Below are 23221 nucleotides of genomic sequence, written 5' to 3'. Positions count from 1 at the left end.
AAATTTATTTCGAATTTAATAATAACAATATTATATATTATAATAATAGCAGTATTATTATGAGGCTTCCTCGTCCGATTCGTCACTGAAAGCAGGCTCTGGCAAGATGTCTGTTACATCATTTTCCGTTTTCAAATTACTATACCACCCGTGATATTCCGGTATCACTCCCTTATCACATAGCTGTATCAAATCTCTCTTTTTTGCTATGCTCATTGGCAAATGTACATCATAAAGTCGCTTAAGGTCTTCAAGATTGCTTGTTTGTATTCGTTGATAACTTGGCGTGCTTTGTTCTTGTTGACTGCCGTGCAGTATCAGTAAGAAAATAATTGAAGCTTGTTGACATGTTATAATTAAAATAGATTCTGTTTGTCTCTCCTTTCACAAATCTCATTTTTTTTATCTTCAACTACATTATTTTTTCGCCGTTTTGGTCTTTTGTCCGGTTTTTAATTAAAGTGTGTGACAAATTTTTTAAATTATAAAAGTCGTAGTATTTAAATTTTTTACATTTGTATGGTTCTGTACATACTTTTTTATTATCAACCTTGATATTTTTAGTTCCTTTTGCATTTTGAAAAACAGACAAGTAATCTGGTATCCCATAGATAGATCTGTGTTTGTTAGCTGTTTCGATACTACTATGCATAGAGTCTACTTCCATATATAGGATTGTCCACTCTAAAAATTTGTGTTCAATAATATTTAAATAGTCTATGGTTTAAACATCTCATAATAGTAAGGCTGCAATTATGCTGATTACGATTCTGTCCTCCGCAAGTATCAGAAAATAAACTTATTTCACTTACATATTCTGGAACACATTTTGATAAGTAGTGGAGTATAATGCTTCCTATTTCAGAACTTCCTCATCTACCGTTAAATTCTGACCAGGCAAAACAGTAAGCTGCATTTGGTAATGCGAATTCATATACACACAAATTGTAGACGCATAATTTTCGAGAATAATATAGTTGTCCAGTCAATCAATTCCAATTGGAATCTGTAGTACGGCCTGTAGATCGAAAGTAATTGAAACAAAATCCCGTTGTTCATTACATCTTTTCTTATCATTTTGTTTTTCAAGATTACATACTTCTTTTCTTTTCTGATGTTCTCTGTAACTGTCTTCGATTCGATTTGTCAGTTGGATTAGCCCTATCATATTTATTACAAACTAAACATTGATCTTTTTTAGGAACAAAAAAGCTTAAATTATAGTCATTAGAAAATATTCTTTGATATGTAATTTCGCTAACACCTGTCATTTTCTTCTGCCCACAGTCATTTATATAAAGTTGGTAAATTTATCTTATACTTAAATTTTTGTTCAAATGTCTACGCTTTGAACTTTGGCGAATATAATGTGGGCCCAAGGTTGGAAAAGACTCAATATGAGCCTTCACGATTTTTCGGGTTTCACTGTTTGTTTTATTTGGCGGTATATGCTTGCCTCTTTTATCCGTATCTGCATAACAGCCTAGAATATCAGTTTTTCTTACAACATCTTGTATTAACGACGCTGATATACAAAGTGTCTTACAAAAAAATTTCGCACATACCTGTATGTCTTGGTCATTCAAAGAAATGTAACACTTTATGAAAAATGCACGTGGTTTTTTTAAACATCGACAAATTGCAACGACTCTCTATGGTGGCTTCACTTTAATACGTGCATTAAGAAAATTTTTCTGGCCTATATATTGTAACTTTCAATAATCACGACATAGTCTTTGTCTGTAATTTTCGCTGGCACATTAGTAAACGCACTCTGAACAATTAACTGGTTTTGGCAATTTTGCTGGCTTGTTCTTTTTTTTTATCTTATAAGGCAAACATTTTGCAACATTTATTACCCATTCTTTGGAGTTAGCTTTTCTCCGTTTTAGTGGATGTACGTCTTTCCATACTTTGTCAAGAAGTAGATTTAATATTCAACTAGCTATTTCAGTTGACACTAAATTATTCGTGGGTGCACCTATTTCAGTATTTTCTTTCTCATCATTTGGGCTATCAAGGTCAGCTGTTTGTAATTCACATATAGACTTCCTAGAGCGAGTGATCCCTCTTCACTTGGCTGATATGTGGGGTCTACATCTGAAAAGTCATTATCAAAAATGGATTCCATCATTAAAACTATATTGTTCTGAGAATCATCAAGAATTGAACTGCTGTCCTCAGTTTCAAAGAAATCTTAGTAACTAATAAATACCTATTAACAAAGTATTTTAAAACTTTCTTTCTAGTCACAAATATAGAAGACAAGCAATTTTATTTAATAGTCTGCTTAATTTTAGAATAATCTTTTAACTTAACACCATTAAAATCATTTATGGTTTTAGCTTAGTACTTATTTCTAAATTTTAACTCAACCTGTTTTCAAGTAGAATGAAGTAAGTGTACTTAAGGTTTTTACTAGTCGATATGAACGAGAAATTTTAATAAATCATACACGTAAAATGTATTAAAGACACTTATCACCTTTTTACTGAATATGATATGCAGTAGTAGAAATATATTGTTGTCCAGCATAATAATATATGTGGGCTTACTTTGTTTTACATATAATAGAACTTTAATTTTATGGAAGGAAGTAGCCATATATTTTGTTTTATTTGAAAATGAAAAGTTGGTTAGGTGTAACTTATTTGTTTATTACACACATTATCTGCTGAATGGTAAGTCGTATCATTTATTGGGTTTTACCTGCAAGTAGAGTGGAAAAAGCTGAGAATTTTGGTATACTTAACTCAATATTTTAAAATTTGTCATTTACCTGGTTTTCGCAGTATACCGACGATATAATGTATCATATATGTTTTTTATTATTCCGGTATTCTTTAGACCTTACCTATCATATGTAAAGCATAGATATTGAAGCACGAATATAACACTGAGATAAGAGAATTAAATAGTGTGATAAAATCATAATTGCATCATTTAAAGAAGTTTAATTAATTAATTAATTAGCTAATTAATTGCTTAACGCACCTCTGACTTTTAATATCACATTAATATATATATATATATATATATATATATATATATATATATATATATATATATATATATATATATATATATATATATCCTTTCTAAAAAATGGTCAAAGATACTATGCAACTAATTTAGACATCCGAGGAATGGGATCTAGATAATATAAATGGTGTACTTCTTCAGCTGTTTTTATTAAATATTACTATATAAAAATAGTTTCTTATAACACCAAAAATAATTATTAGACAACTGTTGCTTGCTAATAAAGCAAATAAGCTAAGAAGCATTATAGTGTTCAACAAAACTTTAATAATAACTATCAGATAAACACATTCAACGATGTTACATTTTGCGTAAACTGCAAGCCTCTCAACTCAACATCTCACACTAAATCACTTACAGTAAGTGAAAATATTAAACCGTCCTAAAATTCACCACACCGTACCGTGATATATAACTATTTAATCAGATTACGTCACCTCCGACACGTGAGTCAGCAATACCTAATTAACCATATGCCATTTTGCCAGATAATGTTAGTTGGGAATGCCACTCACGATAAATTTTCTTAGAGGCTTTAAAATATTCTTGCAATATTTTTGGAATATATATCTGAGCAATATTTTTAATTCTCGCCCAGTTTTGTAGGGGGTTGGGGACGCAGCTTTTTAGCAAATTTTAGCCTATCATTATAACTTAAAAAAGTAGCCTATATCTATCTTTTAGTCTTCTGGTTGCCCCTCCTTGAGGGGGTCAAATATATACATTTTTCTCTTATATTTGAAGAACTATAAGATAAATTTTAACTCACAAGGTCTCACCTTTTTTGGTATAATACTACCTTTCTGATGAGATAATTTACAAAACCACAAAAGATAAGTTTTATATATATATCGTAAGTTTTATATATATATCGTAAGTTTTATATATATATATCGATAAGTATATATCGGTCAAGAATAACGAAAAGAAAACTTTCAAAATTATATAATTTTCAATTAATTGTCAAAATTTTACCAAACTAAAACAAAAACAAACAAGACAGGCAAATTAAAAGATTTTAAATACCTTTAGAACGAGCAATGACAAATTAGAATCCATTTAGTAGATTCGAAGATAGAGCTGTTTAAAAATGGCCAGTTTTTAAATCGCATTTTTCATCATTTGTAAACGGATAATACTTTTTCTGGCAATTTTAAATTGCATAGAAATTTAGGTGAATATTATGCTTACATATATATATATATATATATATATATATATATATATATATATATATATATATATATATATATATATATATAAACATATATATATATATATATATATATACATATATGTATATATATATATATATATATATATATATATATATATATATATATATATATATATATATATATATATATACCATGCGGTCCATATGTATGGAATAAATTCATTTTTAGCGTTTAGTATTGTACTATCTGAAAAAAACTTGAAACAGGTCGATTTTTATTCTTAAATTGACAATTTACAGTATGAAAATATTATCCCCTTTCAGCACCCCCTTTCAATTATAAGCACCCCCTCGAAAATTTTAAATGACAAAGGGGGTCGTGTGGTACCTTGTTGGAAAGGGATTTTAGTCCTCTGTTCAGCAATATAAAGTTTTTTGAGTTGAGTGCAATTATAACGGAGAAAATTGATTTTTACAATTAAATTAAATGTTCAACTTGAGCACCATTATTCACTTCTTAACAATAACCGAGGCGTTTTGGAATTCTCGTACATTTTGTATGACCTCGGGTGTTATTTTGTTAGTTTCTTCCGTTATCCTAACTTTTAAATCAGCAATATTGCCTGGTCTATTAAAATATACTTTAGAAATAATCAGGTATTTTCGTGTCTGTTCTGCTAAACATGAGGGCTTTGAAGATAATAATATAATCCAAAAATCCAAATAAACAATTAATATGAATCTAGTAGGCTGCTGTCATTTAGGTATTTAAAGTTACTAAAAGACGTCAGTATAATATTTGTGCGCGTATTAAATTTAATTATATGGCTCATTTGTCCGAGACTCAAGGAATAGACATTTTAATTTTGATTGGTTTTGGTAATAAAACAAGAATTCAAAAGGAGGATTGTGAAATGTTTAATAATAAATACTCTGGTCAACAAGTTTCGCAGTCTACAGTAAAAAAAATAAAAAAAAAGTTGCGTTATACTGGACGTGTAAAAAATATTGAAAAACCAGGTAGAAATGTTTAATTTACTGATGCAAAAGAGTTAGTTGTACTTCTAGAGATTGAGGAAAATCCACATAAGAAAACTCGAAAAGTTTTTTTGAGAGTTTTGCATAAAGAAAAATACAACCCGTACAAAGTTCAGTTGGTTCTGGATTTAAATGAAGATTATCCCGACAGAAGACAAGAGTTCTGTAAAATAATGATGGACAGAATGAACGCAGATTTGCAGTTCATAAACAAAATAGTTTTTTCTAATGAAGCAACGTTTAATTTAAACGGAACGATTAAAAAACTCAGAGAAAATCCTCACTTAGTGTGTGAGACTCACGCAATATCCTACGAAAGTTAACATTCGGGCTGGTATAATTAACAATAAAATTATTGGTCCCTATTTTTTTGAGGTCACAGTTGATGGTGAGGTTTATTTAGATTTTTTGATTAACTTTTTAGTGCCTATATTACGAAGATTTTTTCCTGATGTTAATCATCCAAATAAGATAGATAGATCTATTTACGACCAACAAGACAGAGCTCTTCCGCATTTTGCACGTATAGTTAGAAATTTTTGCCCGCACGTTTAACTATTTTTTTTGGCCGCCTAAAATTTATACATTTTACTTTATAATTAAGCCAACACATCTGTTCGTTAATACTTTCTCTCTTCTTTTATTCTTCTTCTTCAGCCTTCATTCATCCATTGTTGGACATAGGCCTCCTCCAATTGTTTCCACGCTTCCCTATCTTTTGCAATTCTCATCCACTGCTTTCCAGCTACAGCTGTTATATCGTCTATCCATCTCTTTTTGGGTCTTCCCACGCTTCTTTTTGTTTCTCGAGGTCTCCAGAATGTCACTTTATGAGACCATCTGAGACCTTCTTTTATTAGATGATTATTATTATTTTTCAATATTAAAACTGAAGGAATTACTAAAAGAAGCATTTAGGTAGTCGAAAACCAAAGTTATTGCAGTTTTAATTTTAACTTTATTCTGATGTATTAAATATGTGAACACCTATTTTGTCTGCTTTATCGTTTTATAGTTCATTGCATATTTTGTATATTTTAATTTTTGCTTTGGAGATATTCATCGTTTTAATAACTTGTATCGTTACTATAGGAAATTCCATTTTTGTAGTTCCTTCATAAAATTTTTGAAAACAATGTGTAGATAATTATATTTAAAATGTCTCTTTATGTTGAAGGTACCTGTTTGCCATTTTTCTTTTTATTTTCAACCTTTGTTTATGCCAGGCTGCCTTAAGGAGTTTTGTTATTGATTAGAGTATCTTTGTATTCTATCGATAATGGCAAAATATTTGAATTTACTAGAACTATTTAAGTGTATTCAAGACGCAATTGAGACGACCTTCAGAATCGTTTATAGTTGATTTGGGTGGAGACGTTCTAAAATTAAAACAACATTATATATGGAAATCCACGCGTCGCCACTGAAGTATTTGTAAACAATTTGTTTGAAGTAAATATGAGTACTGCTTTATGCATTTTACAAGGACCTAATATGATTACAATCAAACATTCTTTGAATTAATATTCTATAACAATTGAAAATTAAGAACATTATTTGACTATCCTAAACATTACCAATCTAAAAAGTCATTATCTCTAAATAAATTAAAATCTAAAATTGGGTACAAAATTCATATTATCCAACCCACAATTGTCTTTAGAAAATCAGATATAAAGAGTAATGCACAAACAGCACAGTACGTTTTAAGTACGTACAAGTTTGGTACTGTACGTACATGATGTAAAATGTACGTTTTAAGTACGTACACTGGAGTACATACCAGTAACTACAGAAGAGTACGTACTATTACATCTTAAGTATGTACCATGAGAAAGAAGAGGTAAAGCATATTTATTATGTTAGATTATGTTAATCTAACCTAATTTATTTGGTTAGGAATTTTCCACGTCGAGTACAGTTTTAATGTGATAATTCATTGCAAGACAGTTTCATTTAGATTTTTTTTACTTTTTGGTGTTGGTGCTTATAGTGTGGTTTCTTGTTATCTTATTTTATTCAGTCGAGTGTTTTTTAACTTATATAGTCATACTGAAAAATATATTTTGTGGGTGAGGAAGTTAGATAAATAAATTATTAAATAAAAGATAAGTATATTTATTCTCCGTTCATAAATTGTTGAGAGCACGAAATGTGCCTCAAACTCATAAAACGGTCGTAAACCATAGGCGTTCCTGAGGTGTTTATTCATTAAATAATAATATAATATTTTTTAATACTGTTATATATATAATATTAATAATATTTTAATACTAATATATTTAGCAAAAAAACAATTAAAACTTTCACGGCTAATGTTATGTAATTATATTATATTAATAAAAATAAGAATTTAACCATTAACAATTTTGTAAATAAGAATACTTTATCTCTTTGGATATTTCAATTCTAATCTTCGCGTTTAATCACTTTACTAGAAAACCTGGAATTCATATCCGAAGGTACTATTCGTTGCAAGATAATTAGGATGGAATTCCCCAGATTTTTAATAATATAATGGGTATGCTTTGGCCACGTGCCTCGTATTACCTATCCTCTCTGTATTTCAGTTTTCTAATTAGGGTTAAACTTGTAGTGAGCTATCAATAAATTGTGAACCGACTGTAAAACAAAACCATTTGGTAAACTTTAAGATTCATAAGTTTTGCTTGTTTTTGTACTTCAAATATGAATAATAAAGATATATTCACCTATATTTACTTTTATTTACATAAATCATCCTAAGTGTGTATAGTATGTACATAATATATATATAGTATGTACTAGGTACATACCTTCAATATGTACTGGGTACGTAACTTCAGTACATACTAGGTATGTACCATAAATTGGAAAATGTACGTCTTATGTACGTATTAAGTACGTACTTCGTACAGCAAAGTACGTACATTGTACATACTTTATGTCCCATCAGTACGTATTTAGTTTGTCTTATGTACGTACTTGTAATTACTGGGTGGATCAATTGTCAAATAACTGTCAAAGTGTGGATAGGCATTTTTAAATACTTTCCGCATTTTAAAGTTTATTTCGCTGGATTTAAATAAGTAATTTAAAAGTAATTTTATTTGGCTAGTTTTTTTTTAATTGTAGTGTTTAATAAAAACATATTCGCATAGTAATGAGAATAACAGAATTCTAGTAATGATATAGCCGGCTCAGAATTCTAGTAGTGAGATAGTTGCCTACGCACTTTGGTGTATGGCATGTTAAGAAGAAGAAGAAGAAGATATTCGCATAGTGCTTAAAAATTTGTTACTTTCCCCTATGGTGACTGGCATTTACTAGAGGACACTTATAAGTTCCTTTAACAATATTGTTCGGTCATCTGAAGTAATGGAGCCTGAAGAAAACGTGGTCCAGCTAAAAAATAGACGATTTAACATAAATTCAGATAAGTATAATCTTTAAAATATTTGTGTGTATATTGAAAGGATAGATAACACCGATCTTGGTCGCTTACATCCAATTACGGTAGGTCATATTTTGTACAAAAAACTAGGAATTTCTAATATCCTTTAAGTAAGGGGAATTGGTAGGAACAGAATTAAGGTATAGTGTATTTTTATGTATGAGAGAGTAATAAAACAATAAATTATGTATGCAAATCCCCAAACTGTTGATACGGGTGACTCAATGAAAAACAGATATTTGTCAACAAGTTTACAGAAGTATATAGGAAAACAATTTTAAATTGAGTATGACCACCAGGTATAAAGGTTGAAGCAGAATAGAATACAATAGTTGTGAGGGGTACTAATCCCTAAATAAGGTTGCCAGTGTCGGAGTGATGGAGGTTAACAGGTACGTAATTGACTAGATAATTACCTTCTAAACTTATTCCACAGAAAATGTGATAGTGGGTTTTTCCATTTTGTATATAGGAAGGTCCAAGTGGCGTATTTAAAATTCTTAACAGTTCACTAAAAGTAGGTACTTTAGTTGCAAGGTGCAGTTTATTGTGTATACTAGTGTTATGGAAAATTTGGAAGTGCCGTGTAAACGCCGAAAAATTGGTCCTCTAACAGTTTATGAAAAAACATTAATATTTAATTGTTTTAAATCATTTACAGACAAACGTTTATGTGAAAGTGTTGATGAGACCGTTGAGTTAGTTAGCAGTACACTTGGTGTTGGAAAATCTACGATTTACAGAGTTATTAAAGAAGAGAAATGTGGTAGTTTTCAAATGCCACGTAATGCTCCAGGGAAACCAAAATTTCAAATAGAATATCATTTTAAAGAAGGACTTCGACGGAAAGTGCATAAATTTTTCTTTAGACAAGAATTTCCAACATTGGATAAAGTTCTTGTCTCAGTTCGAGATGATAAGGATTACCCAGAAATGAGTCGAAGTACGTTATGGAAACTTTTAAAAGAAATAGGCTTCCGCTGGAAAAAGAATCCGAGAAAGTCTATTTTATTAAAAAGAAGCGATATTGTCATATGGAGAAGACATTTTCTAAGAACCATAAAGGAAATGAGAAACCAAAAAAGAAAAATATTTTATCTTGATGAAACATGGATCAACGAGGGTCATACACCAAATAAATTTTGGCAGGATGAAACTGTTACAAGTCAAAGGCACGCTTTTGTAAATAACTTATCTACTGGTTTAAACCCACCATCAGGAAAGGGACGCAGGCTGATAATAGTACACATTGGCAGTTCAGACGGTTTTGTTGAAGGTGGTTTATTAACTTTTGAATCAACTCGTACCGGTGACTACCATGAAGACATGAACGCTGATGTCTTTCAAGAATGGTTCGAACAAATGATAGATCTTCTTCCTAAGAACTGTGTAATAGTAATGGATAATGCAAGTTATCACTCCAGACTTATAGAAGGACTGCCCACAACCAAGTGGTTAAAAAAAGACTTGCAGAATTGGCTGAGTTCAAAAAATATTACGTACCATCCCGGATCTATAAGAAGGGAACTTTATTCGTTGTGTGCCCTTCATAAAGAAAAATTTAAAAAATACGAAATTGATGAAATTGCCAAAAATCGTGGAATGACAGTACTTAGATCCCCACCATATCATTGTGAATTAAACCCGATTGAACTGGTATGGGCACAGATAAAGAGTGAAGTTTCAAGAAAAAATACCACTTTTAAAATTCATGATGTTAAACAGTTGTTTTTGGAGGCCGTAAATAATGTAAAACCTGAAAACTGGGCAAAGGCAGTAAATCACACTATTAAAGAAGAGGAAAAAATGTGGAAGCTGGACAATATTACTGATAAAATGATCGAGCCAGTTATTATAAATCTTGGTTCTGAAAGTTCATCTTCTGAATCTGATTTGGATTTGTAACAAGTAGCTGTAAGTTTTATATTAATATTTTTATTCATCTATTTAACATACCTTAGACGGTTTTAAAAACTCTTTTTCTGTAAATTTTTTAAAACCCTTTTTAATGTAGGCCAGTCAGTTCTAATATAGTGTGTGATAAAAGAGGTCACTTTTGTTTACATACACATAACACTTTATAACACTGAAATATTTCATTTATTTTTTACAATTATTCAAAGTAATTTTTCAATTAATCTTGAGCACGCCCATGGAGCGGTCGGAGCTACCAGTTAAAATTATGCTAATTACTCTCTCGTTCATAAAAATAAACTATAGTAGTAGCTTTTATACATGATGCAAATAGTCCTATAAATAATAGTAAACTAAAGGAAGAAAATTTAAAAGCCTTTATTTCGGTTCACTTAATAGAAAGCAAGGGTTTAATTCGGGATATGGATACTCCTTTGATACTGTATATTTACAGGAAAATATTAAATCTCCTTCACGTATCTTAAATATTAAACGAATGCATACAGAAATTTAAAAAAATGTTACAATTGAGTATGTTGCAAAACAAACTGTTATTATAGCTTTTGAAGCTAATATACTGCGTCAGTATGTTATTATAAATCGAGTTATTTGTACAGTCGAAAAATTTGTATGTATAGTTACTGAGAGTTATAGGTGTTTGAGATACGATCACATTTCAAAATAGTGTAGAAGTTTTTAAAATCTATGTATTCGATGTGGAGAGAATCAAGATAAAAATCACTCTTGCGAAAATTCAGACATTAGTTGCATTCATTGTAAGAGTACTGAACATGTTTCGGATTCAAAAAATTGCCATTCTTACCGAAAACAACAAAAAATTTGACATATTATGATCAAAAATATTATTTATTTTATAGGGGCCAAGGAAATTAATAAAAACTCGTATTCAGAGGCTCTAGGCCAAAATAAGTTTTCAATTTTATCCATCTACGATAAAAAATTTCCTAATATTACACAAAATAAAATGTCCCTAACATCTACGCAATCTACTTCTAATGCAGCTACGAGTTTTAATCCAACTTTTCGCCAAAACTCAAACAATTACTCAGTTCTTAATAAAAAGAGGAAATCTAATTCTTCTTCTGCTATATCTTCTAGCTCTGTTCAGCCACCTCCCATGTTTAACTTTAGATTTGGATCATCTCAACCTCTACCTGCTAATCTGCTTCGTTCTGCATCTCACAGTGGAGAAAGGGAGAACCAATGTATTGATCGAGCTATGACTAACTTTATAATTAGTTTTTTAAGAAATATACCTACATTGGACATTTGAAATCTTTAGATAATGAAATATTCAATCATGAAATTACTTCTATATTGGAGGGTACAAAAAAGGTTACATAATTTTTAAAAATATGCAATGGAATTGTAGATCTGCTGTCGCCAACAAAAACAGTTTAACAGTTTTTTTTAAATGAAAATGATATTGATGTTGCCTTGTTAAGTGGAACATGGTTTAAACCCGATAAACAATATAATTTTAAGGGTTATATGGAGATTTAGGCAAATATGCAAACAAAAAAGTATGAAATATGCGCATAAATATGCAGTATTTTATGCAAAAATATGAAGAATTGTATGCAAAATATGCATATTCATCTAGAATTATGATATGCATGTAATAAAAAATATTTACAATATTTTTTTATTTACAAAAATACTTACAATATTATAAATGCATTACATATACAATTATTTTAACATATAAATATTATTTTGAACAATATTTTTATAATAAAAACTTATGGCTTCTATCTGAATACATATAGTTCTAAATAGAAAAACTTCTTTCGACATTAACTGATGTAACTGGGGCATTTTTTAAATTTACTATAATAGATGGTTCTAAATTAAGTGGTTCGGAAAATGTCCCAGCTAGTACTTGAACCACTTCAGAAATAACCTGGTAACCATTATTTCTTTCCATGGTTACTTTAAATTTTTCAAAAATTTCCTTTTCAATAGTACCTTTAACGTTTTAACACAATGACTCAAATTCTTTTATTAAAACTGTACTCTCTAACAATGATAATTTGGAGGATTCTAATTGAGTTAAAGTTTTCTGGACAAAACTATAATTTAATTTTATAAATGACAGTTGCTGTTGAAGGATGTTATTTTGGAAGGCTTGCTTAGCTTCCAGTAAAGATTGGCAACTATCATCCGTTAAAAGGTTAATTATTTTTTTTAAATCAACAAAATGATCAGCATATAAATTAGCTTGTTCCCATGTTCCCCAACGTGTTAAAATGGGTTGCGGTGGCAGTGGAACAGCAGGCAGCATATCTCTGTAACATTGTATTCTTACAGGTGATTTCAGGAATACCTTTTTGACGCTCGCTATTATCCGCAACTCTGTTTATTCCATGCGCTAAGCAAGTGACATGTATTAAGTTAAGATACAATATTTTATATTTATTACTAAGCACATCAGCAAGAAAAACGTTTGCTAATGCTTCTTGTAGAAACCGTGATATTGTTAGACCGTTGGTTTTTTCCACTTGCTTACAGGAAATTAAATACGATTTTGGAAAGGTTTCATCGCTAAGTACACCAATCAATAAGTGCAGAACGTATCTTCCTGACGTATGTCAGAATGTATGTATGTGTGAATGTATCTTGTTTCACATAAAAAAAGTACACCATTTTCGAAATAAACATATTTTGTTAATGGTGCATGTCTCTATTTAATTTTTGCAAAACAAGTATGTTTAAAACTTAATGGCAACGTCAAGACGTAACTAGGAATTTATTTATTATTAGTTTTCAAAGTGCAGTGTGAGTCATTATTTGTCAAAGTGCTATTAAGTTTTTTATAAAACACTTAAGAGAAAGGTAAAATGCCACGTCATAGTGAATTTCTAATGTAGAAATGAGCGATATGATCTGTTTGTATGCCCAGGAAAATTTTTGTTTTCGTAAATTAGCTCAACGCTATTTCGAACTTTATCCCAACAGAAAGCGACCCAACCATTAAACAGTTTAGACTTGTTTCTGCGGCCACTGCTATAAGCAAATCTACGGTGTCAAAAATAATATGGACAGAAAATCTAAATCCGTATCGTTTTACTCACAGAAAACAGAATCTTTTACCACAGGATTCCAGCAAGGCTCCGATTTAGTCAGTTTATGATATGGCGGCATTTAGACGATACAATGTTTTATATTAAGGAATGAATGTTGAGGATTCCATGGGTACAAAGAGTTACTAATGTTGAGGTACTTCGTCGCATGTGTAAACAAAAAGAATTACTAAGAATAATCAAAGAGATCGAAAATGCAATACTTGGGTCATGTGCTGAGAGGCGAAAGATATGAATTACTTTAAGTTATACTGGAAGGAAAAGTACAGGGCAAAAGATCAGTAGGAAGACGCCAGAACTCGTGGCTGAAAGAGCTGAGGAGATGGTTCGACCGCTCATCCGCAGAGATCTTTCGCGCAGCAGTTTCCAAAACTACAATTGCTATTCGGATCGCCAACCTTCGAAAGGAGACGGCGCAATGAGAAGAAGAATGTTTTATAATAAAATTTTATTTACTTATTTACCGATGAAGCCACATTTACTGGAAGAGGTGTGTTTAACTGGCTCAATAGCCATACCTATGCGACAGAATATCCTCATGCATTTCAAGAACATCATTTTCAACATGAGCTTTCCATAAATATCTGGTGTAGCATATTTGGGGATTGTATTGTAGGACCATTTGAATTATCAATTGAGCTTGACGGAGTAACATATCTTAATTTTTTTGAGAGAAGATTTTTGAGGGAAGATAACTCTTTTAGAAGACATAACTCTAAATTTGAGACGTAACTCTTGGTACATGAATGATGGTGCACCACCACATTATAGCCTAGAAGTTAGAAATTATCTAGATGCAATTTATCCTTAAAGGCAGATTGGTAGAGGTAGTGTATACCCATGGCCAGCACGCAGTCCCGAACTAAATCCCCCAGACTTTCACTTGGGCTACCTAAAGTCACTTGTTTATAAAAAAAAAATAAATAACGGTCAAGAGTTAGGGCAACATATTGTAGAGGGAGTTAACGTAATTAGGACCCAAATAAACTCATTAATTAAAATAAGACAAAACTTACACAAAAGATTGAGATAATGTAGTTCATCCAATGGTGAACATTTTGAAAACTTTTGAACACTGTAATTTTTTTTCGTTTCGTTTTGAATTATTCACTTTTTCAATTGTTTTATATTCACTTTATTGTTTAATTTAATTTAATTTCTGATTTTTTTTTTAAATTTGTTACTGTGTAAAAGATTTAATAAAAATAATTGTCAGTCATAATATGATACTCTCTGTTTCATAGTATCCTATGTTGATAACAATGAAAATAGAAAGAGTGTGTCCTCGTCCTATGTAATTTGGGGTAGAAAAATGGTCTCTGCAGACATTTTGTCTTTATTAGACTTAAAAGATTGTTTTTGTCTTCTACTGGAGGAAATGAGAGACCTATGTAGAGTACTGGACGAAAGATGTGTATGTGCAGTGTATGAAATAAAGGGTTCCGATGTCAAGCAGTGGACGTTCAATTAGTGAATAGAAGAAGGTCACATAAGACGTAAAAAAAACAGATAACCTGACGAAAAGAAGAAGACGAAAAGAAGAAATGACTCGACTTATCAGTGAGCGTGACGTCACCTTGACGTGACGTCTTGAACACCTAAGAAGGTGCAAACATCAAAGGATGCCGCTTTTTTCCACGGTCGGTAAAATTTTCCCAGCCCCAACCAGCGCAACTTCTTCTTTTTATTTTATTAATTTTTGCAAATCGGCGGCTGTGTGTACGAGCACACACTCTTTTCGGATAGAGAGTCATCAGCCCAGACTGGTGACTCTCTGTTCGGAACACACACTTTATTTTAGGGACACCAGTCCCGATTTCGAGTTAGAGTAACTTCTATAGTCATTAAAGTAAATAGGAAGAAAAGCCGATATGTGTGCTACCCCTACAGTTAGGTGGCTTAACCACAGTCAATAAAAACAGAGGGTGCTCCATTACCCAGAGCTCTAAAAGTAACTTTCAGATCATAAGCTCCCTCACGTAAGTCACACGTTGATGAGGGGTGGAGGAAGAGCCTGGGGGTCAGATAAGTACCATGTCAATAATGAAGTGTGACCGGTTTGATCTTCGGACATGTGGATCCCACTTTATAATGGTGTACACATGTTCCTTAGGGGCAGGGTTGATCACATGTGTGTTTGTGTGTGTGGTAACTCGTCATTACGTGATATTAACTTTCCATGCCCGAAGTAAAGTATCACTTGATTTATCATTTCTATTGCTAAGTTGAATAAATTAATATGCTTTCACCTAAAAAAATGTATTTTATATTTTTATACTAAAATATTGTACACTGTTTTTATAGAAATATTTTTAAGAAATTACTTTTCATCTAAAAAAATTTTTTACTGCTATTCTGATTCTAAATATTGTTGTGTGTGTACTTTATGGCGGGTTTTTAATATGGAAACATAAACTCCCTTACAATATGGCGCACTCGGGAACAATTAATTTGAATCTTTATACCCTTCAAGGGTTATACCACACGAAAATTCTGATATTTACAGATATAATAAAATTTCAATATTTAATCTCCAATATATCTCGACGAAGATTATGTCGTCACTAAATATTTTGTCGGATTTGTGTTACGTCCACATATAAAAAGCTTTATATTCGTTGCTAAATATAAATAATTTATTATGTGGTGTTAACATAGTATGCGTTTTTTTTTTATTTTGGCTACGCAAGAATTGTATAAAACTAAATTATTTATGTAAAATGATTTCCATTGTATTGTTGAAATAACGAAGATGCTTTAAAATTTAATTTTGCTTATCTATCGTTCTTAATTACTTATATTTTATAGTGTTGGTGTAATAATCATGATTAAGTGTAGTATTATATGCATATTACTGGCAAGTAGGGGTTGCGGCAATATCGGACTCATATACAAAGATAGACAAAAAGACTTTTCCTTAAAACATAAAGTATGAAACAAACAGGTTGTTTGTTTACCAGAAAGTGGAGTAACGAGACGATCGATGTCCTCGTAAGGTATTTCATCATAGAGCATATGCAATTCGTGTCTAAGTGTCGCTACCGTCTGTGTACGATGAGATAAATGGAGCAAGCTTTTTCTCATAATATCCGTGAAAGATCGGAAGACCTAGGATGTTAAGGTGAAAAATCGGCTTATAAAAATATCCTGCTTCTATAATCCATAGCTCCCATACCATCATTTCAACAATGTGATGCACATGCCTTTCCATAGGAAATTAAAGATCTCATCTTTCACCACCTTTGTACATTCATCACTAAAAACAAATGTATTTTATTCTAGTTCCCAGTTAAGCAGTTCTTTACATCAAGTCAGTCCATCACTTCGGCGCCTGGAATTGAGAGGTATAACAGACTGTAAACGGTATTAAGTAACTTCTGATCCGACGATAAACAGGGTAAATTGTAAGAGACCTTTCATGCTATCCAAACCAATGGTTTGCAGTTGACCTTGTGGACTTGAAGTTTAAGGAGGTGATCTTGGTATGGCGCAAATAAGCACCATACTGATACGTCTTTGTACCCTTGTGGTTATTTTTTAAAGATAAATCGGCCTCGAGCAAGCCCACTATAAATAAACTGTTAAAAATTTGCTTGGCATCTCACTCTAGACATAATGAACCGAGAATCTACGACGTATTGGTTGGTATATCGTTAAAAACTGGCTGGAATGTTCCAGGTGAACTAAACATCAAGAAGAAGCAGAACTAATCTGACTTGACAATGATATCAGACTTAAAGACTTATTTCATAAAGTTTATAATATTAATAATAACAAATGTTTTTGGTTATTTAATCAATATAATTCAAAAATTCCCAATATAATGATGATTACATTTTTCTGATTATTATACCATGTTGACGCCAATGAAAGATCTAGCAGTTCCGTATTATTAGCTGTATTAGGAAAATTTTAACTTTTAGGTTGACGTTCTGGAAATTTTAAATATAAGTGACGCCACTTTATATATAAAAAATGCTCTATATACATATATATATATATATATATATATATATATATATATATATATATATATATATATATATATATATATATTTAAAAGATATAAAGATTTAAAATATAAAATCTTTTAGCGAAAGCCGCTATCGCTTTATTAAATTAAATGGCCAAATATATGGCCTAGGAGGACAAATTCGTTAAACTTCCCCTGCTCGAATCGGTATAAAAATAAAGTGTTATGATCATTTCGGCCTATCCCAGCCTCATCAGACACTTGAGCTGATACAAATTCAAACTCGGAAAGTCCAACGAATGTCTCCCAAAACTTCACCACAACAGTAGTTAGCTTACAAAGGCGCCACCTGCTTTGGCGGCCGTGAACGAAGTTTAACGAATTTGTCCCCATAGGCCATATATTTGGCCATTTAATTTAATAAAGCGATAACGGCTTTCGCTAAAAGATTTTATCTTTTACATATTTCGCATAGCGCAAAGGATACAGAAAACGATATTATCATATCGTTTTCGTTCACGGCTGCCAAAGCAGGTGGCGCCTTTGTAAGCTAACTACTGTTGTGGAGAAGTTTTGGGAGACATTCGTTGGACTTTCCGAGTTTGAATTTGTATCAGCCCAAGTGTCTGATGAGGATGGGATAGGCCGAAATGATCATAACACTTTATTGATACCGATTCGTGCTCGGGAAGTTTAACGAATTTGTCCTCCTAGGCCTTTATATATATATATATATATATATATATATATATATATATATATATATATATATATATATATATATATATATATTTTGTAGTTTAACGAAGAACTAGAACTCATATCAAGATATCAGTTTGAAGCAGTTTTATATACAGCAATTTTAAATTGTCTCTTCATATCGATTGGTTGAGTAAGAAACTAGCCTCAGCCTGATATGCAATAAGATCTTTTTCGAAAAAAATCAATTTAGCATTTTCCAAAATAACATATTTTTCTTAGTACAGCTGCCCAATCTGATGGTATTATTAAATTACAAAAAAGAGCAATACGGTACCTGTTGGCTTCAGAAGAACAACCCTTTGCAGAAGCTACTTAAAAAGTCTGGGGATTTTAATGCTTTCCCTTTTATATATTTTACAAACTGTTTGCTTAAATCGTAAACATCTCCATGTTTTTCCAGCAAGACCTAACCATGACCATTCCACCATCATATATATGAAGAAAGTAAACTCTATTAACTCTAAAAAAGTATATTTTATAAAAAAATTTTATAATTTACAGTCGTTGAGTTACGGCAAATGAAGACAACTTACAGTTGTTCTAAGCAGTGCGGGCAACTTACAGTTGTTCTAAGCAGTGGGGACAACTATGATATCATTTCACTTAATATTTCTCTAAAGTGAGGAATAAAATGCAATATTATTTAATATTAACGTCTCAAATTCAAAGTAATGATTCTAAATGAATTTCATTATTTAGTGAAAATCGACCAACATTGTAATATTTATACAATTTCAAAAATATAAACATTAAACCCTTGAGAATAAAAATTGAAAATCGAATTCAGGATTTGACATAAATGTGTGCTTTCTAAACGTTACAAAGCAAGCAAAAGATAAATTAATTGGCATTGGGATTTATAATTTTAAAATTCGAATTCAAAACGAACTAACAGATACAATTCATGTGAGAACGGGCCTACGACAGGGAGATGCCCTATCCTGTATTCTATTCAACATCACATTAGAGAAAATAATTAGGGAGTCAAAAGTCAACACCAGAGGAACAATAATAACAAAAAGTGTACGAATATTGGCATTTGCAGATGATGTTGATATCATAGCCAGAAGCGAAAGAGAGATGATAGAAGCATTTAATGCGATAGAAAGAGCGGCACAAAACAGTGGCCTAAACATTAATGAAATAAAAACCAAATACATGAAGGTCAGTAAATCGACAGGCCAAAGAAACCTACAGAATCTGACAATAGGAGACTATAACATCGAAAGTGTAAAAAATTTTACATACCTAGGTTCACTAGTTACCGCAGATAACAATGTCAGTGAAGAAGTTAAGAGAAGAATACATATCGCTAATAAAACATATAATGGACTAATTAAACATCTAAGATCTAACAACATCACAAGAAACACCAAATGCAAAATATACAAGACCCTGATAAAACCGGTCCTTGTATATGGATCAGAGACATGGACACTATCGAAAAGCGATGAAAACCTATTAGGCACATTTGAACGAAAAATCCTTAGACACATATATAAGGGGGTAAAGTAAAATGACATATGGCGCAGAAGATATAACTTTGAACTGTACACAGCATACAACGAACCCGAGATCATAACATCCATAAAGATCGGACGTCTGCGCTGGATGGGCCATGTTGAACGAATGTTGGAGACTGAAATACCAAAACATATTATGAGACAAACACCAGTAGGAAGAAGGCCAAAGGGAAGACCCAAACTTAGATACATGGAACAAGATCTGAAAACACTTAAGATTACCAACTGGAAAAACAAAGCAAGGAACAGAACAGAATGGCGGAAAATCCTAGAACAAGCCAGGACCCAGAACGGGTTGTCGAGCTACTGATAATGATCATGATTTAAAATTTTATTGTATCCACGTCATGCCAATTTGTCTAGACAAAAATCCTTTCGTTAAAACGATTTTCTAATACTCCATACTAATAAAAATAAAATAAACGGCTAAGGTTTGATTTCATTACAGCGTACCACCATTCGTTGATAAGCATATTTCTGCCTCTTTGCTTCTTTAGAGCAAACTCCTGACAAGCTCTAATGAAATAAAACCTTCTCCGACTATAAAAGTAAATATTTGAAGAATTTTTACCAAAATTATATATATATATATATATATATATATATATATATATATATATATATATATATATATATATATGTATATATATATATATATATATATATATATAATATATATATATATATATAATATATATATATATATATATATATATATATATATATATACATATATAATATATATATATATATATATGTATATGTATATATATATATATATATATATATATATATATATATATATATATATATGTGTATATATACGAATGATTCAGTCATTCATGTAATAATGGTACGAAGTGTTTACAGAAGAAAAACTTGTTAAAAAAGTAATCATTGCAGTATATGTTTGTATGGATACATGTTTAATTACGTACATATGTACAAAACTGTAACTTTTTTTGCAATAAAATGTTATTAAAGCTCCCTGTCAATAAAGAATAATGTTCTTTCTACGTAATTTACTTTCGTTAAACTGTTATAGGGATAATTTTTGAAACGCTCGTTTCTGTATATTTTTGGCTAACAGCGAGGCAGCTTAAAGTTCAGTACATTTAGTTCTGTCAGCAGCCTCCCTCAGGCTAATGGCATGTGAAATGAACAAATTTATGGCTCTGGATGTAAAAACATTGCGTACTTCGGATCCTCGGTGGGTTATCATTACACAAACATGGATTTTCGGGCCGGGGTCGGAGATTTGATAGCTTTGTGCTCGACTGATGTGTGTACTTTTTACTTCATTAAGATTAATTAGCAACAATCCAGTATCATAGGAGAAATAATTGTAATATTTAAATTAAAATTAATCACGTTATACAATGTTACATTTTGATAGAGCTAGGTATATCGACTTTTGGAATTATACGTCGATTTTGTCGATTTACCGACAACATTTCGGGAAGCTAATATACGACAAGGTTTCAGATAAAAATAAATTTTATTTTTGCTTATCGTTACCAAAACCAGGAAAACTTTTTCTAAACATATGCTACAGAACAACTTATTTAGAGATAAAAATTACAACTTAAGATAGTCAGACGATTTGATGATATTGTACTATCGAATGGCAACAAGATACGGTGTTTATTACACAGCTTGTGACATATGGACAGCAGTTAAATTTACAGAATAGTAAAAACAGTGTAATGTCGGTATGCTACTTTAATCAGTCTTCTACAAACATCAGATGTCTTCTACAAACTAAAAAACTTCACAAAAGGACTAATAAAACAAAATATAGGCATTATGTAATCTAGCAAAAACACAGTGTAGAAATCAAGAACATTTTAAAACAGAAACCACAATAGCTACATATTAAAATCTAAAAATACAGAACACAATGAAGTGTTCAGACTAATAAGTAACAGAATGTCATAATATATAACACAATGAAGTGTTCAGACTAATAAGTAACAGAATGTCATAATATATAAGGCAATATGAAATAATATACGTTTTTATGAACGATAAGCTAATAAAATTAACTCATAATAGCTCATTATTAAAAAAACTTAAGAAGCTAAACCAAAAAAATATCCATGTCATTCAGGTATATATGCCCACAATAAATATTCCAGATAAAGATGTTTACGACATTAACAAGATAGAAAACATTTAAAAAAGATCCAACAAAAGAACCAGTATATATATATACAAGGATTTCCACAGTTTTCACTGTATTCCTTTACTCAACCGTTTTCTCCAATTTTTCCTGTTTAGCCAGTTCCCTTCCTGTAGGTTTCTTCTACTCATTGCTTCGTCCACCTCATCTCTGAAAGATCTTCGGGGTCTGCCTCTCTTTCTTCTTCCCATCGGGCTCCACTCCGTTATTCTATTTATCCACCGATTTTGGTCTGTTCTTCTGACATGTCCGTACCAGGTTAACCTCTTCTGTTCGATGTAGTCTATTATGTCGGAGTTCATTCCCATTCTCCTCTTAATCTCCATGTTATTTATTCTATCTCTTCTTGTTACTCTGCAGCTTCTCCTTAGGAATTCCATCTCTGTTGCTCTTATTTTGTTTTTGCTTTTCTTATTTATTGTCCAATTTTCACACCCATAAGTGAGGATACTTCTTGTCATGGTATTATATATTTTTTTCTTTGTTTTCATGCAGACGTTCTTATCCCATAGTACCGGGTTCAATTTTCGTATGCAGTCTCTTGTTTGTCCTAGTCTATTTTTTATATCTTTCTCCGTTGTTCCTTTGTTTGATATTATGAAACCTAAATACTTATACTTGTCTGTTCCTTTGATTTGTTTACCTTCGTCTATTTCCAGCTGTTTCATTTCTGTATTCTCCGTTGTTAGGTATTCAGTTTTCTTTAGGTTTATTTCCATCCCATTCTTTGTATATTCCTGCTCCAGTTTTCTCATCATAAAACTGAGGTCATCCTCGTCTTGTGCGATCATTATTTGGTCGTTGGCAAAACTTAGCGTATATAGATATTCGTTCCTTACTGGTATACCCATTCCTTCGCACTTTCTTTTCCATGGTTTCAGGGTTTTTTCCAGGAATATTTTGAACAGGGTGGGGGATGTGGAGCAACCGTGTAGTAGTCCCTTTGTCGTCTTAAATGAACTGCATATTCTATTGCTTGTTTTGATAGCTACTTCGTTATTCTTGTAGAGTGCTTTTACCGCGTTTATTAATCTTCGTGAAACTTCGATGTCTTCCATTGCTTCCCATAGCTT

This window comes from Diabrotica undecimpunctata, chromosome 8 (genome assembly GCF_040954645.1).
Source record: "Diabrotica undecimpunctata isolate CICGRU chromosome 8, icDiaUnde3, whole genome shotgun sequence".
Classification (NCBI taxonomy): Eukaryota; Metazoa; Arthropoda; class Insecta; order Coleoptera; family Chrysomelidae; genus Diabrotica; species Diabrotica undecimpunctata.
This window is presented reverse-complemented; position numbering follows the sequence as displayed.